The sequence below is a fragment of the Diplotaxodon limnothrissa genome, linkage group LG4 (genome assembly GCF_057381915.1).
Source record: "Diplotaxodon limnothrissa isolate DT_005_m linkage group LG4, D_limnothrissa_male_GT1.1, whole genome shotgun sequence".
Lineage (NCBI taxonomy): Eukaryota > Metazoa > Chordata > Actinopteri > Cichliformes > Cichlidae > Diplotaxodon > Diplotaxodon limnothrissa.
Genome location: NC_140599.1, coordinates 15,834,410 through 15,858,346, shown reverse-complemented (window position 1 = coordinate 15,858,346; position 23,937 = coordinate 15,834,410). Strand labels below are relative to the sequence as shown.

Sequence of the window (23,937 nt, the reverse complement as noted above, 5' to 3'; positions counted from 1 at the left end):
AAAATGAACAAAAGGCTAAATTACAACTTAATTTTAATGCATTCAAACTAATAATAAAAAGGATAACAACCTATAAACTGGTATTAATAATGAAAGCAGATAATTCACACAAACAGAACTATGATAACTGTGATAACTGGAGTGTGCAGTGTTTCCATGAGCAGTTTTCCTGCATCTTGACTTGTGTGTAGAGTGTTCATAACATCAGCATTATGTTTTTGTTTATTTGTTTTGTTGGGTTGGGTTGAAAAATAGTTAAATAAACTGGTGATCATATTTATGGATCACCATGGCACATATCATCAGCCATGTGATTTATTTACGCAGATGAATAAGTGAGTGTGAATGTGTCTGACGTCACAGTGTTTTTGTGCGCTGTGTAAAAGTAATTGCCTTTGATTGTGAAAGCGGTGATTCTGCAGGTCACCAGCTATTTAAAAAAAAATAAAAAATACAAACAAAAAAAGAGTGAAAAAGAGACAAAATTTACATTGTAGATGAAAAATAATTATAGGAAAAAGGTTTTGTGTTGATCAACCAAGAACAACTACAATCTTATTTTCTGCTTTTAAGAAAGGACGGTTCACAAAAACAGAGAGAGAGAGATGTGTGTTGATTAAGCAGTGATGATAGAAATGAAAGTCTCTCAGTCTGTCGTTTACAGGTGGGGAACGGACCTGGATCAATTCTCCACGGGCAGCAGTCGGAAGAAAATTATAGGTTGAAATCATTAGAAAAAATTAGAAACACTCAGCCAGAATTTTTTTGGCTGAATTGTTTTGCAGCTTCCCGTCCTCATCCTGAACAAGCAAGCTCCAAGGAAACTAATCTCTCCCTGAAGACACCGAGTGCAGTTTCAGAAGCACGAGCATGAACATCAACAGTGGACAGGAGTCCAAGAGACAATAACAGAGTTCTGAGCAGAGAGGTCCAGCAGCGCTGTGGGCAAACGGCATCAGAAAGAGAAGAACCACCATCTAGATTGGATGGATGGAGATGCGTTTCCAGCCAGCTGCAACCTCACTGTGTGTGAAGGACTTTTGAGAAGACTGTCTGAGTTTGACATTTGCCATGTTTGGAGTGAGATGGCAATAAGAGAGACACGAGACAAAGCTGAAAAAACTGACTGCCATTGGACTGAAAAGTGGGAGAGAAGGAAAGGAGCAGAAGAGGGCTGAGGCTGCTGTTTTAGTGTGGGGAATCAAATTAGGTTAAGGAATCCGGGGAGACAAGCGACTGCCTGGAAGTGGAGGATTGACAGTGTCCAGACCACCACAAAAGGGGGAGGAAGACAAGCACTGAGGTATGCAAGTGTACTGTTAGAAAAATGGAAAGTGACACGACACATACAGATAATATGCACCAGAGATAAAAAAATCATACACAAAGTGTTACACATTAAAAGAGGGCATTTGTAGAAGGGGTTAACAACACACAGTGTGGTTGCCGATGGTAACCTGCAAGCATTTGGGGTTTAGCTGTGCCTGACTATGACAGAGTTTTTTATTTAGATGTTTCTGAAACAAAATTTGGAGTGAACGGAGTTTTGTTTCAGAAAAAAGGGGGGAAGGTACATGAAAGGATACATAAAAACAGAAAATGTATTAACCCTACTAATACAAACACAAAATAACTCATGACGATTAGACAACATCTTAAGCGTGTGAGTCTGTTTATCATCTTGTCCAAGTCTCTTAGTGTGATGCAAAGACCAGTGGAACTCATAGCACATTAGTTAAGAAATGATCAAATAATAGCAGAGAAGTGTGTAGGAAAGGCAGCTTTAAGAACATGCCCTGCTGGAGATGCAGCTCCACAGACATGCATTAAACCTGCCTAATAACACAAACACACATGCAATGAAAATTAGCTTGTTATCTTTCATCAGTGTTAAAATAGTATCAATTTAGCAGACACTTGTTATCAAATACTGAATTTATCCAATGCAAAAAATTGACTCTCTGGGTTGCAGGACAACAGTTTAACTTTTGTGGGAAAAAAGATCCTGGTTTGACCAACCAGTGATCAGACAATAAATTTAGTTGTTAATATAGTAAATTGGGAGAAGCTTCCTGCTTGATTGATGCAGCACAAGTAATTTACTGTATGAGGGAAATTGTCTTTTGTGATACTATTTTGAACATGCTTTTCTGTTGTCCTGTCAACTTAGTGGGTTAATAGCTGATATGCAAATTAGTTGATCAGTTTTAGATTAATGAAAGGTGACTGAATTCTAGCACGAGTGAATGAGATGTGTTGGAGTTTGTTGTGTGTTGAGTGGAGACTCTAAAACACTGAGTTTCCTGTTTTGATGTGCGAGTGAATCCTGTATTTAGATACACAACTCTGAATACGTCAGAACAAACTTTTTTTGTGAAGTGCATGACAGCATGTCACATGTTTTATGATGAAGGGAAAAGGAAAACTGAATAGATCTGTGGCCTAAATGAGTGAAGAGCACAGACCTGGTGATTAAACTCATAGCTAATAAGACATTAGGCTTATGTTGTGTGTTGTGCAGCTGATGGTTGGTTTGGAGTGAATCTAGCTGATGATTTTTCTTTTGTTGTGAAGTTGAGCCTGCCAATTAGTATGATGGTATGATGAACCATGCTAATGGTATGATTTATCCCCCTGGCATGAAGAACACGTGTCATGACTTAAACAAGGCCTTTCTTTCCTTTGATTTCCTTTATTTTCTTTCTTTTATTTGTTACTTTCATGGTGCACTGAAAGTTTTGTTTGATGATCTCTGTTTGAGCAGATCTGCACGATTAGAACCGAAGCGTCGTCGAGAAAACTGTTGCAAAGTGAGCTTCTCCAAAATTAAAATGGGCTCAGGAGAAAGCTACTTATTTGGGACAATATTAAATGAAAGTCCCGGCCTAAAAAGGATTCAGCAAGGTAATCTGATCTAAAAGTTCTTCTTTTTCTTTTGAAATGACGTTGTTTTGCTGAGCGTGGAAATGAATGCGACGATAATTTCCACAATTAGCAAAAGAAGGAATCACTGAGTGAATGAGTAAGAATTTTAAAATAAATGGGAAACTGACTGACTGACTTAACACCATTGTGTGAAGTTAACCCCCACCTGACAAAGGTGTGGATGTATCTCTGTGTGTGTCTCTGTTGCAGGAGCAGAAGGAGACCACAGGAGGAAACTTGGGTCACATGACTATGTGAACTCTGAAAATTTAACCTTTTTAGTTTAAATTCTCTGTCTGTGAATTTACCAGGTAGCTTTCACTACCTTGTGTTGCTCACAGAGATTACTGTGAGAAAGAGTGTATATGCATCACCTGCGCAGCGCTAACATTTACATTTCTTTTTACAGCAGATGGTTAATCATGTGTTTGATCATGTGATTTATAAGAGGATTAGTTAATGTTTTTCTACTATAGGATTTCTGGGTTTATATGTGAATGACATTCTTTCCACAGCTAGGGATGGCTAACTTTATGGTGTTTTTATGGCGCCTCTGGAATGTGGATGGCCGACACCTGACAACCAGGACGAACCGTGTGTTTGGCTAATGTTTATTTTTCTTTTAGAGTGCTTGTAAAGGATTCAGCACAGACAGACAAGTGACGATTGAACAGATGTGCAGTGGTTACAGAATAGTTAAATGGGGCTCATTATCTGACCACACTATTGGGCTCATGGTGAGTAACAAACTTAAGTAAAGTCACTGATTACAATGTGGAATGACGTTGAGATGTTAAATGATTTGGAACAAATTATGGGAAAAAGTAGGAGTTTAATGAGTTTAGAATAAACCTGCAATGATACTTGTCTCTGTGATGCTGAATACTTTATCACTCTCATGATCTATAGTTGGTTGCAAATGTGAAATTTGATTTAACAGATTTGTTTTCCAGGTTACAGGCTCCAGGTGGAGCTGGGAGTTAAACAAGCTTAACACGTGACTGCTGATTAACCCTTTACAGCCGATCGGAGCGGGCACGCTCTGTTTTGCGTAACTATTTTTAAATCCCAGTAGCACTGCAACCACGTAAGCTAGCGCAAAATTTTTTTTGCATATGAAACCGGAGGAGTTATACTTACATCTTATGCTATCAGCTTGTCCTAGCTCACGGTTTCCTTCCACATAAAGCTTTGCAAAAACTGCATAAAAAGCGCTTGCAGGAACAAAAACACAATATTCCAGAAACACGCTTTGCTGATCCGATCAGCTGTTCATAACACTTCCTACGTTGGAATAGACATCAGCGCGAACTTTTGCATTTCCGCCATTACCTGCCCAAAACCGGAAGTGACGTCATTTTCGCGGAAATGTAGTCTTTTTTACTATCAGGGCCTCAGGGCCTATACTCGTCTTTTTAAAAGTTATCTTTGACTTTATGACTTTCTGTGTCGTTTCTGGGATGCTTAGGACTCATATTGCACTGCTGGAAATAGTTTATTTTGATGCATATGCTGCTTTTTTGCAAATTTGCAGTATAATATTTATTTTCGTTTTTCCTGCAGTGTATAAAAATTGGTGTATTTCAAAAATAAAACTATGAAGACACTCAAAATAAATTTCCTGTGGTGGGAAACTATTTTGTGCAACTTTTTTGTATTTACAGTTTTGAGGGATAAGCCTCTTAAATTTCTCTAACTACAAATATATGTTAAAAAAGCAAAAACGATTTTCAATGTTTTTGTAGTTTATTGCACTTTTTTGCGATTTATGTAATTACTATGCACTTAATGAATACATATTATTAAAATCTGGGCTATAATGGTTGTACTGATGTATAGCAACTTGAAATGCTCCCAAAAATGGCTCCACAGCAGGTAAAAATATAATATAAGCTCTGGTGGACTTGGTTCTTTGGTAGGTCTTAAAGGGTTAATGTTCTGAGACTGTGCAACATTCTTGTGCATGTCTCATTGGGGAGTTAACACATGGCGAAAGCCGTGTGGCGAGAGGAGTGTTATTTTTTTTCAATTTGTAGATGTTGTGAGGTGCCATGACGAGAAGGAGTGGCTGAGAGGATCGTCCACAAGATGGGAGCTGAGGCCAGGAGAGAGGCTTCAGGAGGATCAGAGATTATCTTCAGCACAGCGGACATCACACAGAGAGCTGTGCTACTGAGCTTCCAGGAGATCAAGAGGAGACTTCCCACACACGTTGGAATATGAAAACTCGAGGGATGGAGAGAGCGTGCCAAGCTCCATCGACAGCGCAGAGAGAATCTAAGGATGGCATCATGATTCTGTGAAAGCACAGGAACCAGAAGCTATGGTGGTGATGACAGCAGTTTCCTATGAACAACACCTAATGCTGTGCCACTATACTGTGCATACGATGACACTCTGAAGGCTGCTGGGATCACAACAGCAGTAAGATAACTGAACCCTGCACCCTTTCCACAGAGGTGTTTTTCTGCAGAGGATGGACAGTAGAAAAGTCATAAGTATTCCTACTGCAGGATAAAGGCCTGAAGTGAGGCGATGGGGGGTTGATAGAGGCCAATTCAAGTGCTTCTGACCATTTCAACTGCCTGCAAAATAGCGGAGAGACCCTCCTGGATTTATCAGAGCCACTGCAAAGAGGTCGAGGTCCCAGGAAACCCCGGCACCCTCAAGACAGCACAATAGAGAAATCTCACACTTGGTTGTTTCAGTGGTGAGGGGGGAGTGCTGATTGAGCCCCCGTAGGGTAAGCTCGCACTTCAACCTCCAGCCTCTGATCAACTCTAGGGCAACCAAGTGCGAGGCGTGACGGACCTGTGTGCAACCATGGGAAGGTGGACCCTCTTGGTTACCTTGACTACGACGCTCACCTTTACAGGACCCCAGCTGGTGCCGGAAACAGCTGAACCAGGAGGAAGGCAGAGAAGATGGACACACGACAACTCTCACCTAAGAGATATGACGCAAGACCACATTCATCCATGGATGAATAATGCCTGGTACCGTTATATCCACAACAGAACAAAGGCAGAATCGGCAAATACAGACTGTTATGTCTGTTCCCATCTACCCAGCACGGCAACATACCCCACACTATATATGTTCCTGGACTAACTCTCAGGGAAGAATTACTCTATGATACTAGCAGAGAAAGGGGACTTTGTGCCCTCTTCAACAACACATGCTGCATTTACATAAAGAAGACGCACATTCATCAAACATGACTGACGCCCTGAATGTTTTGAGACAGATCCAGCAGGCCCAAAATCAGGACTATGTAAGTGATACAAGTGACTGGTTTTCTTGGCTTTACACTGGCTCCTGGTTACAGGTGCTAAAAAGACTACTCATCAGAGTTGGGATATTTTTACTTTTATTTTGTGTCTTTGTAACGTGTATATTGCCATGCCTAAAACTCATGGTTAACCGCATAATATTTTCTACTGTTGCTGCATAGATAGCCATGACAAGTGATGATGATGACCCCGACCTGTTGAAACATGAAGTCTTTGTGTGATTAATGACGATGTGACAGGAAATGTACAACAAGATGTTACAAACTGGTATCTCACTTTAAGTTTTACTGACAACAGGCGGGAATGTCAATGGAAAATTGTATTTAGTAGTCAGTATAATCTTTTAGTGATATAAGTTTGCATATGGTAGAATACTGCATGTAGTTATTTGTATTAGGAAATATTCAACCATGTATACTTAGAGGCATATAATCAATTGTGTGTGATCTCTAACAGGCTGCAGGCTTGGGGTGCACTCCAGGAATGCGCCCCTACACCCTGGGAGCATGAGAGAGTTCGTACCTTGTCTTATTGTTTTACGGCAGGATTAACGTAGCTATGTCTGTTTTAGTTTAAGTGCTTCTTTACATATAGATGAACTGTTGGATTTTCCAGACCAGCAGGTTAAGGGAAGTTGTTTATGGGGTCACACTCTGAACACACACACACACACACACACACACACACACACACACACACACACACACACACACACACACACACACGGAAGTATAAAATAAAGGCCGGGGCAGTTTTTCAGGCGCGAGTCTCTGAGACTGCCCTTGCTAGCAAGAACTTCTGTGTGTTTCTTTTCTCTGAGTCTTTACTGAAGAAGTGTTTTAGAATATTTTCCCTAACAGAATCAGAATACTTTATTCATCCCGAGGGAAATTAGGGTTACAGCAGGCAGCACGAAAATACACTACATGAGGTAAGAGGAGGAGAAAAAAAACTCCACTCAGACTGAGCTCCTAGTGGGAGAACAGTTTGATAACAGAAAAAACACCTCAGCACAAAAGCACATGACTATCAATACACCATAGAAACACAAGACAAGCAACAGGGGCGGGTAAAGGGTAAGAGAGAGCCGGTGTAGACAGCGCATCCGGTCCTGCAGCATTGGTGATGGTCCAGTTGACTGCTATCTTCCCGGTAGGGCACAAGCATCGAAGGCGTTGGAAAGGGAGGGGGGATGAGTGAGTGCTTATCAGTGTAAGTGTGTGTGTGTGTCCATAGTTTAGCTGAGACAGTGTCCTTCGGCCTATCAGGCTAAGTAAACAGTCCTCCAGCCAATCCAGGTGTCCTTGCATGGGACGGGAAGAATAGCCGTAACACAGTCGTTATCAGGGAGTGATTGTTCGGCTCCAGCCTTGGGCCTGCAGCTGGCGCCGTTATGGGGGTCCGCAATCTCAATGTTGATTTTGTAAATTTCCATGCGAGCAGCCCAGGAGAATTTTCAGGCTGCCCTAACACTCCGGCACTGGCCTCTCGATCTCCCGTTGGAGAGCCGCGAGCCTCCCCATGATGGTATCAAACTTCTATTCCATGGTGTTGTCATTCTTTCGATTCTGAGACCTCACAACTGCAGTGATCCGTTCTGTGATGTCGTCCAACTGTCGCTCAAGGGTCTCATTTTGAGCAGGCCTCTCTCTGATGTATCCCCCCATACGCTCAATGTTGTTGCTTTGAGCCTTCACAGCAGCTGTAAGCATCTCCAAGGTGTTGACCATATTACGTTCATTGTGAGAGGTCGCGCCTCGTCCCATCGCTTCAATTCCAGCGGGCAGCCTTGGGGGGATTTGAACAGCCGGTTCCGCTCTCTTATTTCTCCGATAAACCAGGGCCAAGCCAACTCCAATCAGCACGAACCCTGTTATCATGGTTCCGAATAGATAGATATCTTCAGCGTCCTCGATCGACAGTCCCGCCAGACACATGACCCTCCAGTTCTGCCACCCGTCCATCGTGTATCCGGCAGGGAAAGTCCCTCCAGGGCACTCAGGCTCTCCCGAGCCCAGACTTCTCGTTGAGAAAAGGGTGTCAATAGCATTCAGAGACCAGTTGATCAAATCCATAATTCTCTTTTAGGTTTTAGAGAACGACCGTGTGAGTCTATTCCAGGGAAAGTAATGCACACGAGACAAAACAAGGACATAGAGGCTAAGCAGGGAAGATAAGGGTGAGGAGGAGAGGAGAAAAGTGCGACCGCCTTCGCTGAGAGCCAAAGAGAAAAAAGAGAAAAAAAAAGAGAAAAAAAAAACAAAACAGAGAAACAATTATAAGAGATAATGACACTGTATGTTTTATTGATTAAAAAAATAGTTTCTTCTTTTATAATGTGTTGGAATTTGTGTTTATATTGTCCTTTAATGGGGTGTAAGAATGACAAATTGTCCCTGTTTTGATGATGAAGCTAGTGTCTCTAAACTGGTCAACATATCTGGTTTAATTTATTGACTTTTCCTAACTTAACAACAACAAAATTGATGCTGTATATTTGGAACAGAAATTCAAACAAGGTGACACTGGGCAAGACACACTGTAATAATAATTAATGATGACATTGTTACCATGGATGTTTAAAAAGTTGGACAAAGACCCTGACCTTAGCAAATATTCCCTGGTGTAGTTTTTGTATGGCATTTCTATTGCTGCCTCTCACTGTGTGTCTCTCGGGCACAGTAATAAACTGCTGTGTCCTCAGTCTTTAAACTGTTCATCTGAAAATAGACTTTACTGCTGCTCATCTCTGGAGATGGTGAATCTACCCTGGACTGACTGGGAATAAAACGTAGCATAACTATGAGTTGAAATGCTTATAAAAGCAATCCACTCCGGTCCTTTTCCAGTAGCCTGTCTGACCCAAACCATCTCATAGTCTCTGAATGTGAATCCAGAGGCTGTGCAGGTCAATCTGTGAGATTCTCCAGGTCTTTTAATTAGGTGTGGTTCAGATTGTGTCAGAGTCTGACCTTCAACACCTGGTAAGATATTTTAAAAAATCACCTGAATTAAATTGTGTCACAAACAAAAACAATGCATATCAACAGTGAGATCAGTGAAAATCTTCACCTGCCCAGCAGAGAGCTAAAAGCAGCAGTCCTGTCCTGTAGTCCAACATGTTGTTTTCTGTTCTCTACCATCCTCTGCACTCATTAAAAAGAGACGGCGCCTAAGTTTTGCATAGACTGCTCCTAACAGGAAACACTGACATGAAACTCACTTTGCTTTTGCTTAGTGAGAAATAAAAATTGTTACACTGCATTAAACTAAACTGTTTGTTTCTGTAGTGCAGAACAGCAAATGTCATCTTACCATGTTTTGTACTGATTTGTTCTCATAGGTAAGATGGAGTTGGGAACTTTATTTGTCAGCTAAAATCATGCAATCATACGGCCTTAACAGTAAATTAAAATATTATGAGTCGTACAATTCTCAGCATTTGGTTACAGGAAACTTAGATATGGAGAGATTTTTACTTGTTTAGTTCTTATTTCTTTCTTTCATTGAAGACATACTTTAAAATCATTTAAGTCACATGGCTGTTTCAGTGTTTTTGCACAGCTGTTCTTCTGTTTTCTGTCACTGTGCAGTGACGGGCACAGAAGTAAACAGCTGAATCATCAGCTGTCAGACTCTAGATCTCAAGGTACTGTCTGCTGCTGGAGTCTTCTTCAGTCATGATGAAACGACTTTGAAAGGAACTGGCATAGCTAGGAGAATTATTGCCTGTGCTCATATACCCAATCCACTCCAGAGCTCTGCCCGGCCTCTGTTGTATCCAGTGTATATTGTAGCTTGTCAGACTATAACCAGAAAGGGTGCATAATATCTTCACTCTCTCTCCAGGTCTTTTCACCTCAGAGGGAGACTGATCCAGTTTGATCTCACTCCAAACTCCTGTAAGTAAATATCAAAAAGTGCGATGATCATGAATCTGATTTGTCTTCATGTTTTAAAGAATAAATACTTTTCCTACCTTGGAGAAAAATAATGAATAAACTCCAAAGAATCGTATATTCCATAATTCAAAACACTTAATTGTCTGAGTGTTTGTATTGGCACCTGGGGTGGCCTGGGGGGGGCACAGGCCACCCCAGGTGCCACCCCGAAGCTAGAACAATAAAATTTAATGAAATATCAAATGTACGATTATGGTTTCACAGTGAAGCTCAGATATCCGAGGGTAAGTTAATGCAGCTCCGGCTTCTGCACTATGAGCATCATGTTAGCAAAGTAGGAGAGCCAAGCACGAAAGACGGCACCGCAGAAAACAATTTTCGGGGAAAGATTAACAAGTTAACATAGCTGGACTAGCCATCGGACGTTTGCATGGTGGGCTGATGACTTATTTTTTTTTTTTTTTTTGTAACGGCATGAACAATGAGAGGTGGTGGATTGGCCAGATGCTGGCCGATGTGTAAAAATAACTCAGTTGTTTGGTGGTGGCTATGGCGGAGCTTCCACAGAGACAACAGGTGGATGAGGGAAGGTGAGGCAGGAGGAGAGACCCGAGGTGGCCGCCGGTCCAAGTGTCAGGTGAACTGAACTTCAGGTAAGAAGTTATGACCTGCAGTCTATCTGGGTCAGATATAAATCAAGTTTAGGTGGAGTTTATTTTCGTTGTGCTGACTTTTTACAGTCAGTTAAAATACCTCATACTGCGTGAGCAGTTTCTATACAGCTGTTCGGTTGCTATGATGTTACTGATAGTGAACTTTATTTTATTCATAAGGTTAGTTAGTAGAGTTGCCAACAGGTCCTTAAAAAATGGAATGGTCCCTCCTTCAGAGAAAATATTACGCATTTCGTGTTGAGCTGAGAAGAGACGCAGTTTGTCCCGGACTTTAGCTAGAATGGAAAAAGACACAAAGTTATTCTGTCTTTACAGCTGCCTCTTCTATTGCTACTTCAATCATGAAACTGATCAATGATCAGCTGATCATCTCTCTTGTTTGTTTATCGCCTACTTTGCGCCAGAAACAGGAAACCAGCGGATGTCGCGCTAAACAACAGCAGCACGTTTAAGTTTGATCAGCTGTTGTTAGAATTTATTTAATATTAATTTCTAGTATCAGCTGATGTTTGCTGGAGCCACAGCTGTAAAGCTGCTGGTCATGATATCGGTTTGGATATGTGGTGAGAGGGAAACATGAAGATGAAACCAGGAGATGTCCTTACTGAATCATCAGAGCTGAACAGTGATGGAGAAACAGGTTTACCTTTTAGGTGACATGAATGAGTTGAAGGGAAGTTATGAACTGTTTCTGAGAGACAAATAACACCAGGATCATTTTCTAAGTAGCTGACAGCTGGTAACTGTTCAGGGGCGGGTCTAGCAAAGTGTTGCCAGGGGGCCAGGTAGGGCATTAACAGGGAGAGGGGGGCACAATGAAATACTTTTCTTTTTTATTCTCAATTCAAATATTTAGCTTTTATTAAATAATTATCTGAATCTTGCGAACAAAGTTTTTATCTGACGTAAAATGTATAGAAATCATACATATACCAACAAGACAGTGTACATCACTGTCACAACAGCATTTGTTTTCATTCAAAGGCTTTATGGCTTTAATACCTGGTGGGCCGGTCTGTAGTGAAAATGCCCAATTTTTTGTCCCAGTCCAACCCTGCAGGTTAATACTGGCAGTGTCACCATGCCAGCTGACTGTATTTCATCATCAGCCAGTGTTGTTCTTTGTACATCAATATTACCAAAGTTTACCATAAGGCAGCATAGAAAGTATTTACTTGCTTTCAGGTTTTATTCAAATGTTAGTCTTTTCATTTGTTTCCCCACTTTTTTCCTGTTTCAAAATCAAACACAAGTTTGTGAGAAGATTATCTTCTTTTTTTAACAGGCATTGGTTTTACATTGGCTAATTTGCCAATTGTATGTTAAAAATGTTCGTATTTTAATATTCAAAAATGTTTTTGCCCAAAACATATGTGCACTACATGTCAGTAAAAATACTATGCAAATATTGATGTCCTTAAATGATGAATAAACACTGACTGATTGTATCTCTTGTACTTTATCTAAAAACTTTGCACCGTAGTGGTTAAAATCTCATTCTAATAAGAGTTAAAAGCGCATTCGGTTATTAGGTTTACAGGGTTATTTAATTATGGTTAACGGTTGGTAGAATTGTTTTTAACATTATCTGCCAATTACATCTGGCACTCTTCTCCAAATCTGTGCCCCTACCTGGCCCCCCCCAATAAAAATTTTCTAGACACGCCACTGGTAAAAAGTGTCCAAGATGATGGTTAACAGTTGGATGTGATGTATAAATAAAGAAGCTACTTTGCATAGACCTCCATAGACAAAACCCATTTGTTATTCAAAAAACTGTTTGCTATGTCTAATAATATGTACATAAGACATAAACACTATTTCAAAGACTCACCCCCACTTTTTGTACTGACTAAGTCTTCTCACTGGGATTTATTGCACATTTTCTTCTGACACAAATTCTTTTAAAACAACTGATTTGTGTCTTATACTTATAAAAATAGCAGTATGTAAGGACAATTAACAAATATTTTTATGCCAATCACTTACTCATAGTTATGTATTTAGTCTTTCCAGACTAATTTAAATTGATTATTATTACTTCATATTGAAATAATAACTTTTTTTCTTTTGCATGTGAAGAGTAAAATCATTGAAGTCAAATGGATACTTGAATTTTTTTTGCAGCTGTTCCTCTGTTCTCTGCCACTGTGTTTTTACAGGCACAGAATTAAGCAGCAGACTCTTCTGCTGTAGTAGTAGTACTATAATATAATGAAATAATTTTCTCACTATGGAAAAAAATAAATAATAAACTATGCTCCATAAAGAAACCCCATGCTCCATACTTTTCACCACTTTATAATCAGAGTCTGAGTGTGGCTAAAAATGTGTCCAAGATGTTCAATAACAAACTAAATGAGAATCCTGATGATGTTTATAAGGGAGAAAAGCTTTGCAGACCTCCCTCTACAGTAGCAATTTGGTATTAAAAAAAAACAACAAATCAAATAATTAAAGTATGAAGTATTTCTAAAATGAAATCTCTTTTCACCACTTTCTGTAAATGTTCTCAGTGGAATTCACTGTTTATTTTACCTTCTGATCTCAATCAGATCCTTTCAGAACAATTAATACTGATTTTTTAAAAAAGCCAATAACAACAGAAAACAAAAACTTATTTTCTCTTTGCACGACATTCAATGTATAGTTTTAAAGGTCCTGAGTTTACCAAATATTCCCTGCTGATGGTAAAAAGAGGAACCAATTTTTGTATGGCATTTCTATTGCTGTCTCTCACTGTGTCTCTCGGGCACAGTAATAAACTGCTGTGTCCTCAGTCTTCAAACTGTCCATCTGTAGATAGAGTTTACTGCTGGAATCATCACTGGAGATGGTGAATCTACCCTGGACTGACTGGGAGTAATAGGTGGGATAACCTAAAGTGCCTATGTAAGCAATCCACTCTAGTCCTTTTCCAGGAGCCTGTCTAACCCAGACCATAGCGTAGCTGCTGATTGTGAATCCAGAGACTGTGCAGGTTAATCTATGAGATTCTCCAGGTCTTTTAATTAGGTCTGGTTCAGATTGTGTCAGGGTCTGACCTTCAACACCTGGTAAGATATTTAAAAAAAATGAATTAAAATTGTGTCAAAAACAGAAACAATGCATATCAACAGTGAGATCAGTGACAATCTTCACCTGCCCAGCAGAGAGCTAGAAGCAGCAGTCCTGTCCTGTAGTCCAACATGTTGTTGTTTTCTGTTCTCTACCATCCTCTGTGCTCATTAAAAAAGAGAGACTGTGCCTAAGTTTTGCATAGACTCCTCCTAACAGGAAACACTGACAACGAAATCACTTTGGTTTAACTTGGTGAGAAATAAAAATTGTTACATTGCGTTAAACTAAACTGTTTGTTTCTGCAGTGCAGAAAAGCAAATGTCATCTTACTATATGTTGTGGTGACTTGTTTTCATATGTAAGATGGAGTTGTGACCTTGAAACGACTGTTTTGGTGAACTGGCTCTGCACAAACTGGTAATTGGCCTTTAAAAAACAAAAACCTGAGCTTTCCTGAAACGAGACCAGGATTAAGCACCATTTAGTGAAGCTCTATGAAACACCAGTGTTTCCTTAGTGTCTGAAAGACACTCAAAACCTTCATGTGACTTCATTGAAATTATATTTATGTATATTTTGTCTCTATGTGTATCAATTTGATGTAATTTTGAGATGTGCTTTTGAATTTACGTTTCATTATATTTTAGGTAGGTCATACCCTCAGCAATAACCACACTGACATGTTGCTTTTCACTGCAAACAGCACAGTAATGTGGGTAATTTATGTGTTTTGGGGTTGGTGGACAATGTTGATCTGTTTCACTGTTTTTTAAAGTTCAATTAAAGTAAGAGGAACTAAACATAAAGACAGACTTTATGTTTAGTTGATCAAAATAATAAAATTATCTGGAGCAGGATTTTGTACAGCTGCTCAGCCAGCATCAGACACTGTGGGTGTCGAATACAGTAATAAACAGCAGAATCTTCAGTCTTCAGAGTGTTCATGTCCAGATACACCTGCTGTCTGTTGTTGTCTCTGGAAATCGTAAACAGGCCTTGAACTAACTGTGCTTAGTATTTGCTAGTAACATCAATAGTGGCAACCCACTCCAGTCCTTTTCCAGTAGCCTGTCTGACCCAAACCATTAAGTGGCTGCTGAATGTGAATCCAGAGCCTGTACAGGTCAGTCTGTGGGATTCTCCATGACTTTTAACCACTTGTTCAGATTCTGTCAGAGTCAGACCATCAACAACTGTCAGAACAAGACAATAGTTACATGCTGTAAATGGTCTTTTTTTGAAAGACGAATGAAGCATTTCTGTTTTTATGGCCATCATGTTAAACTGTGTGAAAAATTGTGTCTGTCAACCCCATAGTATAATAAAAGTAGAAAGTTAAGTATTAAAATGATGGTCTTGTGATTTTTTTTTTTACAGTTTTTAGGTTCAAACACGTGTGTGAGTGTGATACTGTATGTTGTGTCTCACAGACCTGTTTATATTGCTGTGTGTCTGTATGTTGTCATATGATCCTTGGAATAAGTGCTTTGTAAGTAAACGGCTTTTGCATCTTTTAACAAAATATTAATATCCATTCATATTAAAAATTAATATTAACACTTCGGATTCAAATGAAGTATTTTCAAGACTGCCTGTGCTCATATACCCAGTCCACTCTACAGCTTTTCGTGGTCTCTATCGTATCCAGCCAATATTGCAACTCAATTAGTTATAATCAGATAGGATACGTGACATCTTCTCTCTCCTGCTAGGTCTTTTTTTTCTCAGAAGGAAACACGGTCTTCAAACTGTTCATCTGTAGATAGATACTGCTGGAATCATGTCTGGTGATGATGAATCTACCCTTGACAAACTGGGGGCAGTAGGTAAGATGACCTAAAGTTTCTTTTAAATCAATCCATTTCCAGGAGCCTGTCTAACACAGACCATAGTGTAGCTGCTGGCTGTACAGTTCAACCTGTGTTCATGCCCACATCTCTTTGTTAACAGTTGAATTGTGAGACATTTTTTTCTTTTGTTAACCGTCTTTATAAGCATTGAAAGGAGTAAAGGACACAATGAAGAGATTTTTCTTTCTTTATTTATTTGTGTGTTTGTTTTGTCTCCTGCTACTTCACAACCAGATTGTTATGTTGCTGCAAATCTACAAGCAGTTAAAGTGTTAACTGATGTGTTTTCTTTTTGCTGTTATTGGAACAGTCCACTGTGAGTTTTCACTTCTGTTCTGAACTGACGAAGTGTAGTATTTGGTAGTAATTTTGTCAAAATCCATTTCAGTCCTTGTCTTTTCTTAACACATGTTAATTAATTTTTGTTGAAAATAGATGTCTTTTCCTGCTGAGAAAAAAAAACAGCAGGAGAAAGAAGAAAACAATGAAAGCATGACAAATAATTAAGGGTTATTTAAATATCTGTCTAAAATGGGTTTTTTTTGTTTTCATTTTTTTTTGGGGGGGTTCCCAAAATGTTTGCTTGACTTCTCAAAAAGAAATAGAATTTTCATTATTTTCTCTCTCTGGGAAATACAGCAGCTGTAACTTTAGCTGGCAGACGCACTGTGTGACAAAATGCACAGAAACAGTTTCTGTGCAGTTTGATATTTGCTGATTTGATAGAATTTTTTTATTTGAAATTATCTGACACTTTAGAAAACATTACTCCATTTATACATTCCGTTGTTCTGTATCACCAAAGAGTGATGTTCAAGTACACGCAACAACTAATGGACCAAAAATGCCCTTTCCAAGTCTTTACATCCAACTTCAACTGCTGAGTACAGCACTATAAATGATGCATGAATTACATGCTCTTGTTTCTTTTATTTCCTTGTATGCAATAAGTGCCAGTGATTTATGTGTTATTGTTCTGTCCATTTAAGCTCAGATTGGCTTGATGTTTCAAGACCTGCAGTGCTTATTTGTTTGTTCGATTTAATAGATTTTTAATATTCTAGCCTTTGTATACTTCACAGAATTATATAAAAAGGATGGCTTTTCCTCAGCCTGCAGATTATTGTTTAATATTCAAACAGACATGTCTACTGGAATACTGGCAGTGAGGTAAGAGAAATAACAAATCAGCATCATATGCTCCCATAATCAGATGTCTATCCTAGGAGCTACTTTTTATTTATTATTCAGTGTCAGCGTTTCAAACAGCACACTTCTCTCCACCCTAACCAGCTGATTCACTGAAATCAAATAAAGTTAAATAATTGTTTGGTGTGCTTTCTTCTGAAACCACACTTGAAACTATAGAATGATCTGTCACACTGACCTCTTCATCCATAACTCTGTGAATGTCTGCATCACAAACATACATGATGAAATGGTGTAATAATTTGTTGATATCAATTATACGTGTTAGTGTACATTCAGAACCTAAATTCAAACTAGGTGACACTGGATAAAAGATATTGTATTACTAATTAATGATGAAATTGTTTTACCATGAATGTTTAAAACATGTAGGAAAAAAGCCCTGAATTTACCAAATATTCACTGGAGTTAGGAAACAGAGGAAGTGGTTTTTGTATGGCATTTCTATTGCTCTCTCTCACTGTGTCCCTCGGGCACAGTAATAAACTGCTGTGTCCTCAGTCTTCAAGCTGTCCATCTGTAAATAGACTTTACTGCTGGAATCATCTCTGGAGATGGTGAATCTACCCTGGACTGACTGGGAATAAGAGGTAGCATAACTATAAGTTGAAGTGCTGATATAAGCAATCCACTCCGGTCTTTTTCCAGGAGCCTGTCTGACCCAAACCATCCAGTAGTCTCTGAATGTGAATCCAGAGGCTGTGCAGGTCAATCTGTGAGATTGTCCAGGTCTTTTAACAACTGGTTCAGATTCTGTCAGAGTCTGACCATTAACACCTGGTAAGACATAAACAAACAAAAAAAACCCCAATGATAATAATGAATTATTCTCCAAATAATTAATGTTAAATCAGGATCAGGGGAAATCCTCACCTGCCCACCAAATAACTGAAAGCAGCAGTCTTGTCTGGTAATCCATGATACAGTACTGCAAAGTACCCAGAGTTGTCTGTTATCTTCTCCAACAGATGGATAAGTAGTGGTGGAAGATGTTTTGCATAGACTCCGCCTTACTTAACTGAGGAGTTTTCACAATTTTTCAAATGAATACTTTGGCAAAAAGGTTAACCTCATATCTGAAACTCCAAATAAGCTTGTTCAGCACTATGTTGTTCAACCATCAATAACACACTGAGCTAAAAACATCAACAGCTTGAAGTGAAGCTGGTTATTTAAAAAAACAAACAAACACAGAATTTATCTTTGTGGTTTGAATAATGTTTCAGATAAATCAGTATTGCAGTTCCGCTGTTGAAAGAATGATGGTTTAATCTGCAAAAACCCCACTGGCTTTGTGAAATAACTGCAAGAAGGGGGATAACAATGAGTGCAACAGAAAATGAAACTGAAGACATGGATAGCTGATGCATCTCATTGTAAAGATGCTTGCAAAATATTTTTTAGAAGAGACAACAGGGCACAACTGTCAGACATCAAACAAGAATTAAGGCAAGCAAAGGAAAGGATTGTAGTAACTATTAGATTTGTACGACTGGACAATGTGATTTCAATTGTTTTTTACTTTTGGTATTTAGTTTCAGAAAAGTATGTGCCATCCAACAGATAACATCACTGACACAGTCTAAAGCAGACGATTCTTTAAGTTCACTATGTTTTAAGCTGTGTTTAAGTATAGCACTATGTTTCCCCCATAGCAAAGAAATCTATTGAAAGGAAAGCATGATGAAAGACAAGCAAAAATTAAATAATGCAACATACTATAGTAAATATGACTGAAGATAGTGACACACTGGCTCTCTTTTTGAAATGCTGCATTTGGATCTAAATTAATTAAACTCACACTCTCTCCTCTGTCACCTACACAAACATTTAATAATAATAGAAACACAAATAATATTGGTAATTTTTCTATAGATAGTTAACATTGCTAACATAGATGACAAATAGGAGTGTCATCTTTTTTTTTTTGTAATACATTATGATGTCTTTCACCACACTTTGAAACAATGTTTTGAATATTATTAGTTATACGTTATTCATTTCTTGTTTAGATGCAGGTGTGTGTGTGTGTTTGTGTGTCTTCAGAATATTTTAATTGTAAAATGTATTTATTAATCTATTGTTTTACTTTCTATACCTGTTTTCTATAGTGGTATCATACATTTACTTAAGCAAATGTGTTACAGTTTTTTGCATGCAAATTATTTGTTCCTTTTTCCAATATTTATGTTGAATCTCTTTTCTTTCCAATCATCCATTTACCTCAACTTATCTGGGCCAGGCCTCCCTTTCCCTAGACACCACCTCCACTTTATCTGGGGGATCACAGTTTTTCCAAGGCCAGCTGAGAGACATAATCTCTCCAGGGCGTCCTGGGTCTGTACAAGCCATCCTCCCAGTGGGACGTGCCTGGAACACCTCACCCAGGAACAATGTTCCCTCTAATTTTTCATGTGTCTGAGCGAACACACAAACTCCCTGAGTGGACACTTGGACCACGGTGAGCAACATTAGACGTGTGCACTGTGGTCATGCCAGCATCGAATCCATCCAAGTTACATGGTTTATTAAAATAATCAAATTACAGCATTTACATTTATGTTAGACTACTTTTAATTAACTGCTTTAGCCCACTTACAATGAAAATGTAAAAAAAATCTTGTTCATAACACTATTGGAAGTAAAAATAACTTGAACTCCAACTTTGAAAACAAAACTTTCTTTTTTTTCTTTTTTTTTTCTTTTTTTATAAAGCTCTGACTTGTATTATGAGTCTGAGTCTGTGGTCTGGGAGAGAGTCCTGTAACTCTCTGTCTGCAAAATACGGGATATAATGACCAATGCTGGGCAACTAATGATATAGTTACTTCTTCAAAAAAGTAACTGAGTTATGCAAACAACAACGTTTTTTTCAGCTGTTTACCTAAAAATGCAGCAAAGGCATTATTTTAAATAAACATTTCAAACTATTTACAGAACAATCAGCTGTTCTGCATCAAATTTGATGCCACACAAATTATTTGTGCCACTCCAAAAAATAATTTCTGTCCACTATGAGATAAAGGAGAACAACAGCCTGATACCTGCAGGCCTGACAACAGGAGATGTATCACTCCTGTAACACCTGTAACACTCAGTAGTTGCCTCATTGTTCTGACACACACAACAAAACTATTGACTACACTACACACTAACTACACAAGATTTGCGCTAAACATTGCAAATCTCTCACATCTCAAAACAACTCCTAAAACTTCCCCGTTCCTAAACAACAAAATGCCATGTTGCCATATCATTTTTTGATTGGTCGACATGGTACATTTTTCAACCAATAGGAAAGGGCTTTTTTGGTTTTGTCTTTGCTCACAGGCGGAGAGTGCCTTCGAGCGTTTTCCTTATAAAACGCAGTTTTTACCGTTTCTTCCCGCAGTAAATATAAACAACGATAGTATTCAGGAAGAAAACCAAACACTGCATATATTTTTATCATAACTCTGGTTTTATGTGACCTATCAACACAATTTAAAAACTGTTAAAAACTAACGGTTGTACACGTTATCATTAACGCGCTTTGCTAGCTAAAACACCGGTGTCGGCACATAAGGACGCTGTCATAGCCTGTCAACGACGTTGATTAGCTGCGTATGTATGAAAGTGAATTGCATCATTGGCTGGACTATGGGATAAGGTGGCGTCGTTCTAATCCCATACGGGAGCAGCCAGTCACTTACTGACTAACACTGCAAAACAGAATTGTTAACGTATTTATTTTAATTTCAATTCAGGTTTTTTTTTCTGTGCGCAATGCAGATTTTCTGTGCGCAGTGACTCTGCCAGCAGTGCGCAACTGCGCCCGTGTGCAGCTTAGAGGGAACATTGCCCAGGAAGTGGATAATCCTTGTGAGATGCACACGGTTTATAATTTTATTCAAAAATATTTTGTGGATGTCCAGTGTTCACTTTTAACGTGTAATAATAACTTTTCCCACGTATGTGTATTAATAATAAGTTATGTTGAAAATACACATCCACAGAGCATCCATTCCTTTGGTTAAAAATATTAAAAATAATGATAAGAATTTAGGAATTTATGTTTCTATTTCCATTTCTTCATTAAATAAATTTACAAAATAATGATTCACATAAATATTGTTAGAGTGAGGAGATTCTTTAAAATCATTAGTGGTCAGGGAGCTCCTCCCCACAAATGAGCTCCTGCAGTGTCTCAACTAATGTTGAGGCATTGTGAAGATTTTCAGGTCTACAGGTTCAGGTCTACTGATGTTTTGTTTTCTACTGACTCTCTGACACAGTAATACGTAATAGTGTCAGTTGGGGAGCTGCAGAGAGAATAAGAAACCTGACAGTTGATGGTCAGGTGTTCCCCTGGCTGCATAATAATGGATGAGACTGATATTCTGGAATCTCCTCACAAAGAAAATGTGCAGAGTTTTATGGCTGAGGAGCTAGGAAGCTAAATTTACATAGAATCAAACAAATAAAGCATCGATGTCACTCTAACTCGTTATAGTAAAGGCTGTTGACCATTTTTTCACCTGAAGGCATTCACTTTGTTTCAGATCCAACTTCTGCAGGTTTTAACTACAATTTTTGTTCATACATTGTTTTACTTTTCCTATTTATTCTATATCAAATACAAATGCAAATACACGTTACTTTAGCTTTAGCTAAAACATAATTTGAAGATTTTTGTGGACAAAACTTTTGTTATTCTCTCTGTTTGCAGATGTCAGACACAGAAAAACAGAAAATTTTAACACACAGACGCATTTAACACATGCATTTTACTTAAAGGGATAAGAGATATCATTGAAGCTATTTTGTATTGATCTTTGTTTGTTTGTTTGTTTGTTTGTTTGTTTGTTTGTTTTAATCATAAGCCCTTTTTAAGGCCATTAGTGGTCTGATAACTCCTTCTATGGTTGATTTACAAATGTTCAGGCAATGTGAGGTTTTTGTTCAGGTTGTCGGTAGGTGGAACAGAGAGAGACTGACGAGAGACTGAAGTCCCCTTCCCTACATCTGTCACAATCCTGGGTCTTAGGACCCAGTGTTTTGAGTTTTAGTTCATTTTGATGTTTATAGTATGTTAAGCTCATCAGGTCTCCTATGTTCATTTGCTTATTAGTTCCCTCTTGTGTTTTCAACCCCTGTGAAGTCTCCCTTGCCCTTCGTGTGTTTCATGTCTGTTGTCTTATGTTGTCATGTCTGCCTCTCATGTTTCCTGTTTCATTTTGGAGAGATCTCGTGTTTTTATATTATGGATTATGTTTTGAGTCCTTTGTGGTACTGTTTCGTGTTTCCCTAGATCTGTTATGGTTATCTTAGGTTTTGCTCTTTGGCTTTGTCATATGGCTTCCCTGTGTTCCATGTTATGTCTCCCCTGTTGCTGTTAAGTTTGCATGTTTAGAATTCAGTCAGTGTGTTTCCTGTTTTACTTTGTAGGTCCATGCCTCATGTGAGTGTTTCTAGTTTTGCGTCTCTGTCTCGTCCAGCCTGATTGCTCCCCTTCTGTGTCTCATTCCCTCGTTATCCCTCTGTGTATTTAAGCCTTGTGTTTCTCTTTGTCAGTGTCGTAGTCTCCATCATAGCTGTGTGATTTTTCCCTGTGCTTTAGTTTTCCCAGTTTAGTTTATTTTGTATTGTTTTTCGTGTCCCACGCCAGCAATAAAGCTGTGTTTTTTGAGTTTACCTTTTGTCTCTGTGAGTTTGCGTTTGGGTCCTCTCCTGCCTGCCACACAGCCGAAACATGACAGAAGACTACGACCAGACAATGGACCCAGCAGCTCACAATCCCTCTGCTGAGCTCCAGGAGGACATGATCTACACGGTAGAATTTCTCTGCCAGGAGTGGTTTGCGCTGCCATTTAAGGAATACCAGGAGGAACTAGCTCTCCGCTTACAACGGATGATCTCTGGACTCCCCTGGTTATTTGGCATGCTCCACCCTTTAATCCAGGACTTCCTTGTTTCTACTGTGCGTGTCTGCACTGAGCAGCCACTCCTGTGTGAAGAGCCGGAGGCTTTTCAGACGAGTCCGCTTGAGGATTTGCGGGCCGACTCGTCTCCTCCCTCTTCCAGGAGAAAGCGGCATTCACGCCGCCATCGCTCCACAGCAGCTGAGCAGACCGTTTTTGTGAGTAAAAGTGACTGTTTGCCACATTCTGACTCCAAACCTTCTGCCATTTCATCCACTGTTAGTCATGCTGCTCCTATGAACACTTTAGTTTTTCAACCAGCTCCTCCGAACCTTCATGATTCCAATCCTGTGTCTGGGACTCTACGTGACGCTCTTCCAGTATCTCAGGCAGTTATTTTTTCTGTGCCTCAGCTGGGAGGTGTAAACAGTAACAGAGTGCCTCCCACCATAGTTAAACTGGCTAGAAGACTTGGACTTGATGCCACTGAGCTCATGAATCAAGTTGAATTTTGTGTTCCACAGCCAGCCATGTTCAAACACACTCACCATGTTTTAGAGTCAGACCAAGTTCAACCTGCACCTCAAGTGACTGTTTTGGGTGTGGCCTCACCCCTGGACTTTGCTGCTCACCAGTCAGCTTATTCAGAAACTGCCTTTGCAAACCTACCTACGCCTGTGACCGCTCCTGAGCTCCGCTCTCCACCACCTGTCCCGGCTCCCAGGGTGAGGCCAGCCAGGGCACAGCCTACCTCCGCACCCGTACCTACTCCTCGGGTGGGAGCGGCTCGTGTCCGGCGGGTGCCTGCACCCATTCCTGTGTCCGCTGAAGTCTCAGACGAGCCTATCCAGCCCCTGTCCTTGTGTTCTGTAGGCTCGGAGATATGTCAGCAACAACTACCACAATCACTACAACCTCTCATTTTTTCCATAGTTCAGTCTGTTGCTCAGTTAGCTCAGTCGTGTGTTCAGGCTTCAGTTTTGTCTCCAGGTCAGGCTTCAGTTTTGTCTCCAGGTCAGGCTTCAGTTTTGTCTCCAGGTCAGGCTTCAGTTTTGTCGCCCACACCCCTTTCTTTGGCCCAATCATCTGAACAACCAACCGCTCAACAGTCTGCTCAGCACTCC

General features: G+C 39.5%; 1 pseudogene; it reads right to left on the bottom strand.

Annotated features, from left to right (window-relative positions):
• Positions 1 to 7,684: 7,684 nt before the first annotated feature.
• Positions 7,685 to 8,293, bottom strand: LOC146633513 (uncharacterized; annotated as a pseudogene).
• Positions 8,294 to 23,937: the final 15,644 nt, after the last annotated feature.